Raw genomic sequence first — 12358 nt, forward strand, 5'->3', positions numbered from 1 at the left:
ATGACACTTCCAAGCACAGATATAATGGAGTATTCTGATTGACATACGGTGCCATATGCTAAAACGTAAATATTGGAACTAAATGCTAACTAAATCATGAAGATGTTAGGAAGCTCTCCTGCTCTGACCTTTTGATGTACCAACTGTCCTATTCTCTCTTGTTTACAGCTTTAGTAATTGAAAATAAGGTGTGACAAATAAACAAACAAATACAGATTACTGAAAAGGTCAAAATGAAGATGCATTTCTCCTCGAATGTCTCATTATAATGACATGATTGACAGAAAGTTGAATAGGAAGGTATTTATCCAATCAGGGATAAAATGAAAAACATGATTTCTATTTTCTTGAGGACAAAAAAAAAACAGATTACTTCCACAGGAGGAGGTAGCAAGTTATATTAAGGGATGACTGGTAAAAAATTAAAATCACAGTGGGGAGATTGACAAGACTCTGATACCTTTTATCCCAGTTAGTGATTGTGAATCATGGCCAGTGAAAGTTACACAATTACATGTTAGGATATACAGATGTAACAAGACTAAGGCCACGCTTATAGTGCCGGCGACGCGACGTCGCGGCAAAACAAATGTATTGCCACCGTCGCGTGCGCTTATGGTAAGCGTGACGCGACGGGAGCGACGTGAATTTCTGAAGCCGGTCAAATTTGATTTTTCAGAATCAAAGACCTGGTCACCTGCGACGTCGCCGGAAAGCGAAATACAACTTTCGATAGCGGCGACTGCAACGTCATCCGTCGCTGTTGCTCGCACTATAAGCGCGGCCTTACTGTCTTCGGAATTGTAGCTAAAAAACTTAGATTGTGGGGAGTCAATACGTCCATATTGGACCCCTTGCAGCAATAATCCTCCGGCACCGGAGTAGTCGCAGTTCCGCTCTGGTGCCGAAAACTTTAAGGTTTGCTACATATGTAGTTGTTTGACTTTATTGATGCGTGCAATCAATGCATTTTGAAACATAAATACGTTTCTACTTTCTGCGCAAGAAGCATGGTTGGGTGTCATGATCAGGATTGATCGGACTACCGAGGATCTTTGAATCACCAGACAGAACACCGAGATTTCTCAAACCGGAGATTATTTAGCCAGTGCCAACAGTGAAATCACATAACATACATGCGCAATGATACAGTAACGGCACTTGGGGACATCAGCGAACACCTCATTTCACTAGCTGCAAGGTGCTGTCATAGCTAGATTACCTCCATCTGTCCTCAGTACCAGAACAAAAAGGGTTTATTTTGCCCAAGTAGAAATATTTGAAGATAATATACTCCAGACTTGTTTATAAAAATATAAAGTCGTTTTATTCAAGTCAACTTTTCGGTGCTTTAACCAAACTTTCACCAGGACATAACAAAGTGATACATTTTGTGCATTTTATAGAGGCCAACAAACTGCCCAAAGAAGCGCCAAAGAGCGAGCTCCTCCCCCATCTGAGATCAGAGGTCATGACTGACGCCATGACAACAGAAACGTGTGAAAAATCAAAAATACAAACATTTGTTATGTCCTGGCGAAAGTGTGGCTAAAGCACTGAAATGTTGACTTGAATAAAATAACTTTGTATTTTTAGAAACAAGTCTGGAGTACATTATCTTCAAACAATTGTATGAGTATGCAAGCAGCGCACAGCAGCTGCTGATCAACAGCACCCAGCATTTTTTTCCAAAATTGAGCCTGTTGCAGGGTACATGCAACCACACGTGGGTTTCTTGCAGGGGCTTATTTATTGAGCCTTAAAAATATGGCACACAAAAACAAAACAGCTTCTTTTCAGCATATAAAACAGAAAATAAGTCCTAAGCGGGGCTTGGCCCTTTTCCCAACAAGGGATGATTAGATTCCAGCGTAACAGTACAGCAAACCGTTCATCAAAAATGTATATTGAAGACAGACCTTATTGCAGTAATCCTCATTCAGCATTTCAGTACTCTCACTTGTTCAGACAGGCTGCATGTATGTGCACGAACATACAGAGGAGGCATAGAGTCCTCCCCAAAAGATCCTCAATAGCTGCACACAAGGCTAGGGTAAATGCGTAGGTTTAAATACCAAATATATACAAGTGGTTCAGTCAACCATTCAGTACAGGTAAGTAATTGCTCTCATCACTGTGAGTGGACAATTACCACTAAAACACCTAATGGCAAAATAACAAATACTTTATTAATAAATCCAAGACTAACAACATGAAGCGCTCGCTCTATACTAAATAAAACCAATTAAAATGTGAACGTAACGGGCGCAGTCACACTGGTGGCAGTCAGGGTAGGTTACCAATAAAGCTGGATGTGAGTATATACAGCACACAAATGGTTAATGCATAGATGGGTGCTGTGGATAAATCTCCACTCACATAGGTAACTCTAGTGTGCATATATGGGTATTGGGTATGTGCCTGTGTGTAGTGCACATGTGTTCCTAATAGTGACCAGACAGTCTGATGTTCCTCTGATACAATAACAGAGTATACACAATATCTATGACATCTAACTGTTAGCACAATACCACATAGAGGTTAATGCTGCACACTAGTAATGGCTCAAGTCGTGGGGTAAGCAGTACATGTGGTGGCTGGTATGTAGTATACACAATCAATGTTGGCAATATTAACCCGCCTCCACATGAAAGCTGATGCAAATCAAAGCATATAGCCGGTAGAAATAACAATATATGCCCCACAGCTGCAAAATAACACGGACTGATCTCACCCAGTTACTTCCTCCTCCACGACGTCAACGCGATGACGTCATGCCTACGGTTGGTCATGGTTGACTGAACCACTTGTATATATTTGGTATTTAAACCTACGCATTTACCCTAGCCTTGTGTGCAGCTATTGAGGATCTTTTGGGGAGGACTCTATGCCTCCTCTGTATGTTCGTGTCTGTTAACCCTATCCTCTTTGCACCGGCTGGTACAAAAGTATAATCATACTTTATACATCATCATATATATTATATCAGGGTGAGCGGTAGACCACAAGTTATGTATACATAACTGCATGTATGTGCAACCTGGGGTTTTTAAAACTGCTTGATGAGGCAGCTGGGATCAGACTGATTAACAAGACCTCCCAGCTGAATGTTAACCCGTCACAGTTGCACTGCAGACCTAAACATAGGTCTGCCCGGCATAGGGCTGGTGACGTTTATTCACCCTGTCACAGAGCCATGGGGTGTTCTTGTGAGTAAGGTGTTCAAAACCAACAACAAAGTACTTTCTATTTTGCCCAAGTAAGCACAGCTATGAAATAGACTTGCAGGCTCACGTCCAGGCAGGGAATCACCCAGCCTTTACCCAGGCTGCATGAACTCAGATAACCTGATCATACGGGACAGAGCACTGAGTTACAGGGAGCAGAGAGAGAGAGGCCCTGGGACAAAGGGCACTTATACCCTGTCCTAATTAGCAGGATGCCGGGAAGTCTGGACAACACAAAGGCTTTCACACCCGCCCAGGTTACCAAGTGTGAAAAGGGTTGCCCATGTCCCGTAAAGGCCAAAGCGACATGCCCATACATGGCCATTATATTTCTTGCATGGGGATACACACTGGGGACACATAGGAACTGCAGGACACAGAGGAATGTATTGTACACATAGGAAATTCATTACTGGAATAGGGAATACAGCAAAGGTAGGGGAAATGCATAGGAATCACATTACAGGCATAGAGGCATGTAGTACAGATATGGAGGACACATTAAGCGCATCCGGAACATAAGTAAGGCCTGGTACACTGGGCCTTCAGGGGGGCACTTTGGGAGAGTGGGGACAGCAAAGGGCAAGTCTGTGGGAACAACAGGGCCAGTGATACACGTGGTTTAAAATTGTGTTTTTCTCATGTGGCTGAGCACACTTTTGTACAAAGAGAAGAAACCTTAGTGTCTGGCTGTCCCAAGGCACCGTGAACATAACTACTGGCACAGGGTTATATTACCAGGCAGGAAGGGGGAGTACAGTGCAGTACCAAAAACAGTTTGCAACATCACCTTCTATGGTGGCTGGGCAACATATCACAGTATCACAGAAAAAAAGATTGAGAAACACTGCTACTTCCTTGGACTCAGACACAGTAACTTGCAATATTAATGTTAAGATCTGTATTTTCAGAGATTACGGTAAATATTTGCTTTTCGTGTGATCCATGGGAAATAACCAATGCAAATTCCCTTATTTAATCTTCCACAAAGCCTGACGTAGCAGATGTTAATGCTCCTGCTGGTGAGTTGCTTGGGGGAGGGGGGGGAGAAGAGGGGGGAAGAGAGGGGGAGGGGGAAAACAATACTTCAGCGTTGTGTCTGAATTAGCTGCGTGTGAAAAAGGAGAGTTGCTAACACATTATTGCACCCGCTGGCACGCAATAACTCCTGCTACATCTGTACATTTCCGTTTACATTTCTTACTTCCCTTCTCATAATGATCATGTTCCAGTCTCACTGGCCAAGCATGTAACCAATCAGTCCCGTGGTAAACTGACAAATGGTCTACGCTGCATTCACCTGTTCTACAAATCCTGCATGGAGAATATCACATTCACAAAGTAGGAATTTCTTAAAGACAATTTACACATCTGCTTTGGACCAAAATGTACATTAATGCATGGATACTTTTAAAGCTGCAGACCAAGCAATATCCTACAAGTGTGTGTGTGTGTGTGTGTTTTTTTTTAAAGAAATCTGTTCTGCACTATAAGAAAATACTTGTAGCATTTTTTTTAAAAACAACTCTGAATGATATTTTTAATGTATTATAATGTAACAAGCCTTTTTTTTGTTTCTATAGCAACCATTTACAAAGTCACAGATACTGAGTCAATACTCCTCTGCAGCCATTTAGTGAACACGCCAGCCGAATCTTCACCGATCGATCACAGGAGAACGGATCTATCTGCAACTTGGCTAATCACTTATCAGTGTGGGGATTGATGCACATATTAAAGTGAAAAAAAAAAAAAAAATACAAAACCGGCAGCTTGTACTGCTGCTTTAAGATTGTGAGATTACATCATTGTTAGGCATCTAAGTTGCTGTGTCTATAATAAGTATACTGTAAATAGGAGTGATTAACAGCAGTTTAACACAAAGATTTATCAAGGGCTGATAGCATTGGCTATAGCCAGTGGAAAATCAAGGAATATATTCTCTTTTATAGCAGTATTTCTGTTCTGAAATGCACATGAGAGCAGCTAAAGTACAGGGGTTATGTCTCTTTATATTCCTTTATCTTGTCTCTATCATAAATAGTAGAGAAGCTTGAAACATTTAATTTGGATTAAAAGGCACTGATGAGGGGCAGGGCTGCTCAGTGATACCTCCAAGGGGCTAACTTGAATGGTTTAACAAAATTAACTTTAAGGAAATCTAGTTCATGTGGAAAAGCATTAACATCCCTATCAGAAGGTAATCAGGCCTAATGCGTGATTGATACAGTATTTGCCAAACACATAAGCTACATTAGAAGAGATGTTGGCATTGAAATCCAAGGCACAGATGAAAGCGCAAAAGCAAACATGTAGAATCGTATGACTTCATTAAAGCGTAATCAGTATAATTTGTTAACAATTACACCATTAACTCTAGGGTATGACATCTAATGGCTAGTTCTATAAATTAGAATATTCTTATGTAGAAGGACTTGATATCCTGCAAGGAGGCTACTAGCCATAATGACCACTCAGGGGAAGTGTCCAGAACACATACAGGGAGTTTGGGTCAGATAGTTTTGGCGGGTGACAGTCCCCACCACACAAGGCTGAGTAGCCAGGAGGCTATTAGCCACAGTGACCACTGTCCCGCTTGAAGTCTGGAGAAGTGACCAGAAGATTCCCTATGATTCAGGACTGTGATTTGGGGCTCACTGGGGCCAATTACATGGATCAACATGCCCAGGATTGTCAAGCTTCTGCAGCATCTTGGAGGGAAGTGACCAGCTCTCTTGCATAAGTAGTTGCTCATTTATGTTAGGCTGTGGTCCCAGTAACTGCCTGTGTGCACGGCGCGGCGTGCGCTGTGCGTCTAAGCACCGCCCCTCAATGGGGCTGGGCCCAGTAGACACCGTCACGCTGAAGGTGCAGCCGCGCCGTGCTGCAAGGTTTTTTACAACTCAATCAAATTGAGTTCAAACCTTGCGACGGAGGCGTGGCCACGCCCCCACGGTGGTTCACCCAATTAGGGCGAACGAGCCGCGTGACGTAATGGCCACGTCCCCGCAAATCCCCGACCACGCCCCCTCCCGTCGCAAGCTTCCCTCTCTCCTGGAGACCGCAGATCGCGGTTAGCGCTGTGCACGCGCCGCCCCCCCCCCGCCGGGCGCGCGTGTCACAGAACGCATTGGGGACTCAGCCTTTTACCTGTACTGGGGTATTGGTCATGGACCCCTCTTTCTCACCTCCTCGCTCTTTCACTCCCTCTATTCTTCCCCTCACAAACCCAACATGTATTTCTCTCCCCTCTCTCACTCACTCTCCCTATCATTCTCCTTTCCTCTCTATCCACCCCAAGTTCTCCCTCTTGCTCCCCACTTGTCTTGATCTCACACTCTCTCCCCGTCCTCTCACACTCTCCCTCCCCTCTATCACTCAATGCCTCCCATCCTCTCACTCAATCCCCCTCTGGTAACACACACACACACACACAAACACACACACACACACACAAACACACACACACACACACACACACACACACACAACTCCCTCTCCCCTGCCCTTACACCCACATATGATTCAACCCCCCACAATACCCACACACAATATAACTAACTTCCCACAATACCCCACACACACAATACACCTCCTCCACACACAATACACCTCTCCCAATTCCCACCACAATATTCACCACCCCAATCCCCACCACAATAGACACATACAAAAATTGACCTTGTGGGTGTAAGGCCTCCAGTGCCACACCAGTCCTGCATGCGGAATTTGGGCCTGACTTCTAGACAGGCCCAACTTCCCTCACAGACCAGCGGGGGAGGAAGACCCACTGTAGAAGCAGCAACTGGGGCCTGGCGGCAATCAGAGACCCAGCAGCCGGGCGCAGAAGTTGGGCCAGACTTATGGCTGGGCCCAACTTAAAGAGCCAGCCAACCGGTCCTACCTTACAGTGCAGGCCAGCCGGGCCCACCAAAACTGCTGTGCCCTGGACAGTTGTCCCAGCTCTCCCCTTGTCAGCGGCCCTGGTGATGGGGTACCTTGTTTATGTACCATGTTAATAATAAATCCTAAACTTATTAGCTACTGGCCTTGAGCAGCCTCCCCTAGGTGAAAGACTGGGGATAGTGAATGGTTGAGGCTACCCTACAGGCTCTGGTGGCAGTAGGTTAACCTATTTGGGCACAGATTGGGAACTGCAGGTAACCAGGCCTACCCAGTTACGTGACAAACATCACATTGATTTTAGATTGATTATTTCTGATTGAATATGTTTCTCCTGGATGCACACCGTAACTGAACATAAGCATTTTAAAAGCATGTTTTCAAGTATCTAAATCTTGTTTAGATTTACAGTGGTAAAATTACTGTATCCAGTATGAAAAGTTTATTAAATACAATTCTGTTGTGTAAATAATAAATACAGTATAATGAAGTATATTAACATGTCTGAATATATGTATTTGAAAGCAAACTGGAACCTGGATAATAGCTCAGTTAATAAAGAAAAGGGTCGTTTGGAATATTGTATAAGCTAAAGGAGAAAGATTAAAGGATGAATAATTTGATTAAATACAGAAGAGGCGGACATGTAACGGGAGACAAAGGTATAGCAGACACTGAATTTTTTGTATCATTCTTCATAGTGGAGAGTGAAGATGAGGGACCACATTTAGGGAACAAGAATATGAATAGGAAGCAGGTGGACACAAGTTAATTTACAGAGGAGAAAGTCCTTATGGAACTTTAAAAGTGAAAGTGGACAAGTCAATGGGGTGAAGATGGGTCACAGGGTACATCTAAGAATATTAGAATACAATAGTGAGGTGCTTGCAGCACCATTAACAGACCTATTTAACCAGTCACTATTAACAGGTGTTGTTCAATATGAATGGAGGAGGGCAAACATAGACCAACTTACACAAAAGTGTTAGTAGGGAAGATGCTGGTAACTACAGACCAGTGAGCCTAACATCCATACTGGGAAAATTCAGTAGTAGAAACAATGTTGAATAAAGAATTGTTCAATATCTAAAATCCAGTAATTTACAACATCCCATGTAGCATTAATTTAAAGTAGGAAATCATATCAAACAAAGCTGATTTTTTTTTTGACTGGGTGAAAGCGGTAATAGATCATCATAGAGGGAACAATAGATATAGCTAGATTTAGTAAAGATGTATAAGGAAGCATGATCCCACACAGCATGACCGCAACAGATACTGTCTGGATTTTTCCTTGGAGCCTTGGTTCCATAGACAATAAGGCCGTGCTTATAGAGCCGGCAATGGCAACGCGACCGATGATGTCACCCGTCGCCGTCGCAATTTGCCAAAGTTGTGTTTAGGTTTTGGGCGACGTCGCTGGCTGCAAAGTCAGCGACGTCATAAAAGGGGAGGGTAGAGGGATGGAAAAGCTCCCGTTTGGCCGCAAGGGGAGACCGTCACTGGAAAAATCAAATAACATTGACTACCAGATTTCTGGTAGCACTGTCACACTATAAGCGCACGCGACGGCGACAATGCATTTGTTTTGCCGTCGCATCGCCGGCACCATAAGTGCAGCCTAAGTGTGGCTACATCTGTAGACATTGAGAGATGAGTCTCACCTGGGGTATCCAGAATCTGCCAGGTACAGTATATAAGATTACAAACACACAGATACCCAGCAAGCTTTCAGAAACCAAAATGACCAAAAAAAAACCCCAAATAAACATATATAAATAAACACGTGTGTGTGTGTGTGTGTGTGTGTGTGTGTGTGTGTGTGTGTGTGTGTGTGTGTGTGTGTGTGTGTGTGTGTGTGTGTGTGTGTGTGTGTGTGTGTGTGTGTGTGTGTCAAAAGGAGTTCTACTGTGTGTGGCTAAATGTATACAACAAGAAACAAAGAAGTCCAGAGCAACATCCAATGTGACAAAAATACACAGTGAAATACCTACTGTATATATCTCTTGAAAAAGGGTCATTTAGTTAACCCTTTGGTCAAAGCGTATAAGTCTATGAGACACTTCAGGACCTGCGAATTGGTCATGCCTTGAAGTGGCTCGCAGGCTTATACGCTTTGGCCAAAGGGTTAACTAAATTACCTTTTTCAAGAGATAATAGGTATTTCACTGTGTATTTTTGTCACATTGGATGCTGCTCTGGACTTCTTTGTTTCTTGTTGTATACATTTAGCCATGCCCAATAGCACTAATTTTCTGACTTTTATATATATATATATATATATATATATATATATATATATATATATATAGTGGTAAATTTGGTTGTATACAGTATATAAAAGCATAGCTTACCCTTCATTGTCTGAATCAACTGTAAGGAAGGGCGCCAACTAGAATTCAGGTCAAGAGGTATTTCCACTCTGCTTTGCCCTTGTACCACACAGTTTCCTTCCCGTACCAGGAGTCATGTAAATTATACTGCTTCTCTAAACCGGAACAAGAAGGTAGGCTAAATATCAATTATTAAAGCCACAATAAAACATATTCAATCGCAAATATAGTAGACCCCTAATTAACAAATGATACCTAACATATACTTCCCACCCCTGGTGTACCATTTGCCAGAATCTGTCAGCATAACACAGAATGATGAAATGTTGCACATAATGCCTAAGCTACTTGGCTGGTAGATTCTGAAGACAGGGACATAGACTTTTCCTTGTTGTTCTTTGCTACAGTTTGTGTGAGGAAATACTGTGTCCATGACTTCTTTATATCCAAAGTTTGCTGGTAATCCTTACTCCAAGTCTAGTTGTGGTCATTAATCCTATTTGCAGTACTGGAACTAAGTAACTTCCCCAACGTCTTAGGTGTGGGCCACTGTTTAGGTACAAGTACAACAGCTCAATTGACTTACAGTTTCTAGATTGCATGTTTATTAATCTATTTGTAATTTACAGAGGTTCTTATTTTATTGCTATAGAATAAGATTTGATACCTGTAGAATGAGGCCACATGCCCCTAAATGATGTCAGAACTGGAAGTAGCTAAGACGTTTTATGTTTTGCAAATTATATATGGCTTTCACTTCATCAGAGAAAGCATTGAACCGTGTCATTTTAAATAATACAGATTCATAATCCTAATATTGTATAAGGCAATAATTTAGTATAATGCTGGGGCACATTTTAGCCTGGGTCTCTTAGTGTCTAGGCACACAATAGTCACTATTCAAAATAGTGAGAAGCAGAATAATGCACAGATAATAAATACATCAACTTCCTTTAAAACAAATAAAGGTTTATCTGCAGCCGCCCCCATATAAAACTGGGAAATTGGTATCTTATGATTAATACTTCAACATTTATTGACTCGTAAACCTCATGTGAATCCAAGCCTTATAAATATTGCATGGACAAACGTTTTGGAAGCAATAGTACGAAACATGGCAAAGATCGACTAAATATACATATACATAAAATAGGGTACGCACAGCAGAATTCACCTGAAAAGCACATTTTTAGCATGGCAGACATTTGTTTAAGAATATAAGTGAATATTACTTCAGCTGGAGGAATTTGTTACAATATACTGTACAACATTTCTGGAATGTCAAGTGTTTACAAAAACTGCTAGGACCGTTTCACACATCACCATATCTGTAATTTCGCAGGAACTGCTCACTATAACTTTCTTCTGTATTCATTGTCCATCGGACAGGGAAAGATTAAGTAGCTTTCCTATTGATATTATTGAATAAAAAACCCTCCTCCCGCCCCACTGCTCCCCCACCCAATCCAATCCCACAACCACTCCCCCATCCAAATTCTCCCCCTCACCGCTCCCCCACCCAACCTCCACCCTCCCACCCAACTCCTTCCTCCCCCCCAACCCCCCACCACTCCCCCTCCCAACCCCCCCTCCACCCCATCACTCCACCACCCAACCCCCTCCACCCCACTGCTCCCCCACCCAATCCCCTCCCACCACCACTCCCCCACCACTCCCCCATCCAACTTCTCCCCCCTCACCGCTCCCCCACCCAACCTCCTCCTTCCCACCCAACTCCTTCCTTCCCCCCCCAACCCCCCACCGCTTCCTCATATACATTTTCTTTAAACAACTCAATTTAAAAATGTGAAGTAGTGACTCAGGCCAGATGCATGAAGCTTCGTTAGCCTATTAAACTTAACTTTAAACTAAATTAACATTAGGATAATTATAACACCTATGCACTAAAGCAAATAACTCAATGTTAACCCACTGCTACTCCTTAAATAACGTATGATTATAAGATTATTTTTTTCTCTGTCCGTTTAATAATGAGGCATTTTCACAAACATCATATTTCCACTATGGGATGTAACCTGCCGTTATTTAGGTCATACCTAAAGGTGGCGTTATCTCCCTCTAGAGCCAGAAATAGAGAGAGTGAAAAAGGAGCACACCTAAGATACCTGGAAGATATGCTAATGTGAGTCATAACCTATTAGTATATCTCCCAGGAATCTCAGGTGTGCTTCGTTTTTGAGCACATGTTTTGAGCACAAGTTATTTCAAGGTGGGTTTGAGGGGATATATATATATAAATATCACTTGGGTCTCCAGTAAAATATCCATTTTTTCCCTCCCCTCCCGTCAGGTTAGGTCCTTGTAAATTCACTTTTCACTTTACTTACATACAGGTATATACCAGTTTTTAACTGCACATAGTTACATAAGCATATGCTTATTATATTAACCCCTTCGGGGTATATTTCACAGAACATTTATATGCATTTAGCATAGGGACCTGCTATTGAGACTTACCTTCACGTTGGTTAGCAGGCTTGGCATTAATTGATCAAAGGATGTAACTAAAAGTCTCCTTTGTCTTATAGATTTAGTCTCACTATGTATATTTATTTCCCCATTTATTGCTATCCCAATGGGAGAAGCGCAGGGATTAACTTTCTGTTTTTGCACATTTGTATGGCCAAGCCTTTCACCAGCAGCATGCTCCTTACACGGGGAAGCTTTGTTTTACATTTTCTGTTGGGCCGAATTAAATCCTTAGCAGTATGCTCCTAGAGGGCACCATTATTAGGGTGTGAATAATGTATATAGCCAATTCACCTGCAACTGCTTATTGAGAAGCTTGTGGAAGGCCAGTCCCTCCTTTTTTTGTGTGTATTACTTACATTTTATTGAATAGTTTACAAAGTTATGGGAAAAGGGTACATAAAA

This window comes from Ascaphus truei, chromosome 9, assembly GCF_040206685.1.
Source record: "Ascaphus truei isolate aAscTru1 chromosome 9, aAscTru1.hap1, whole genome shotgun sequence".
NCBI classification, from domain to species: Eukaryota; Metazoa; Chordata; class Amphibia; order Anura; family Ascaphidae; genus Ascaphus; species Ascaphus truei.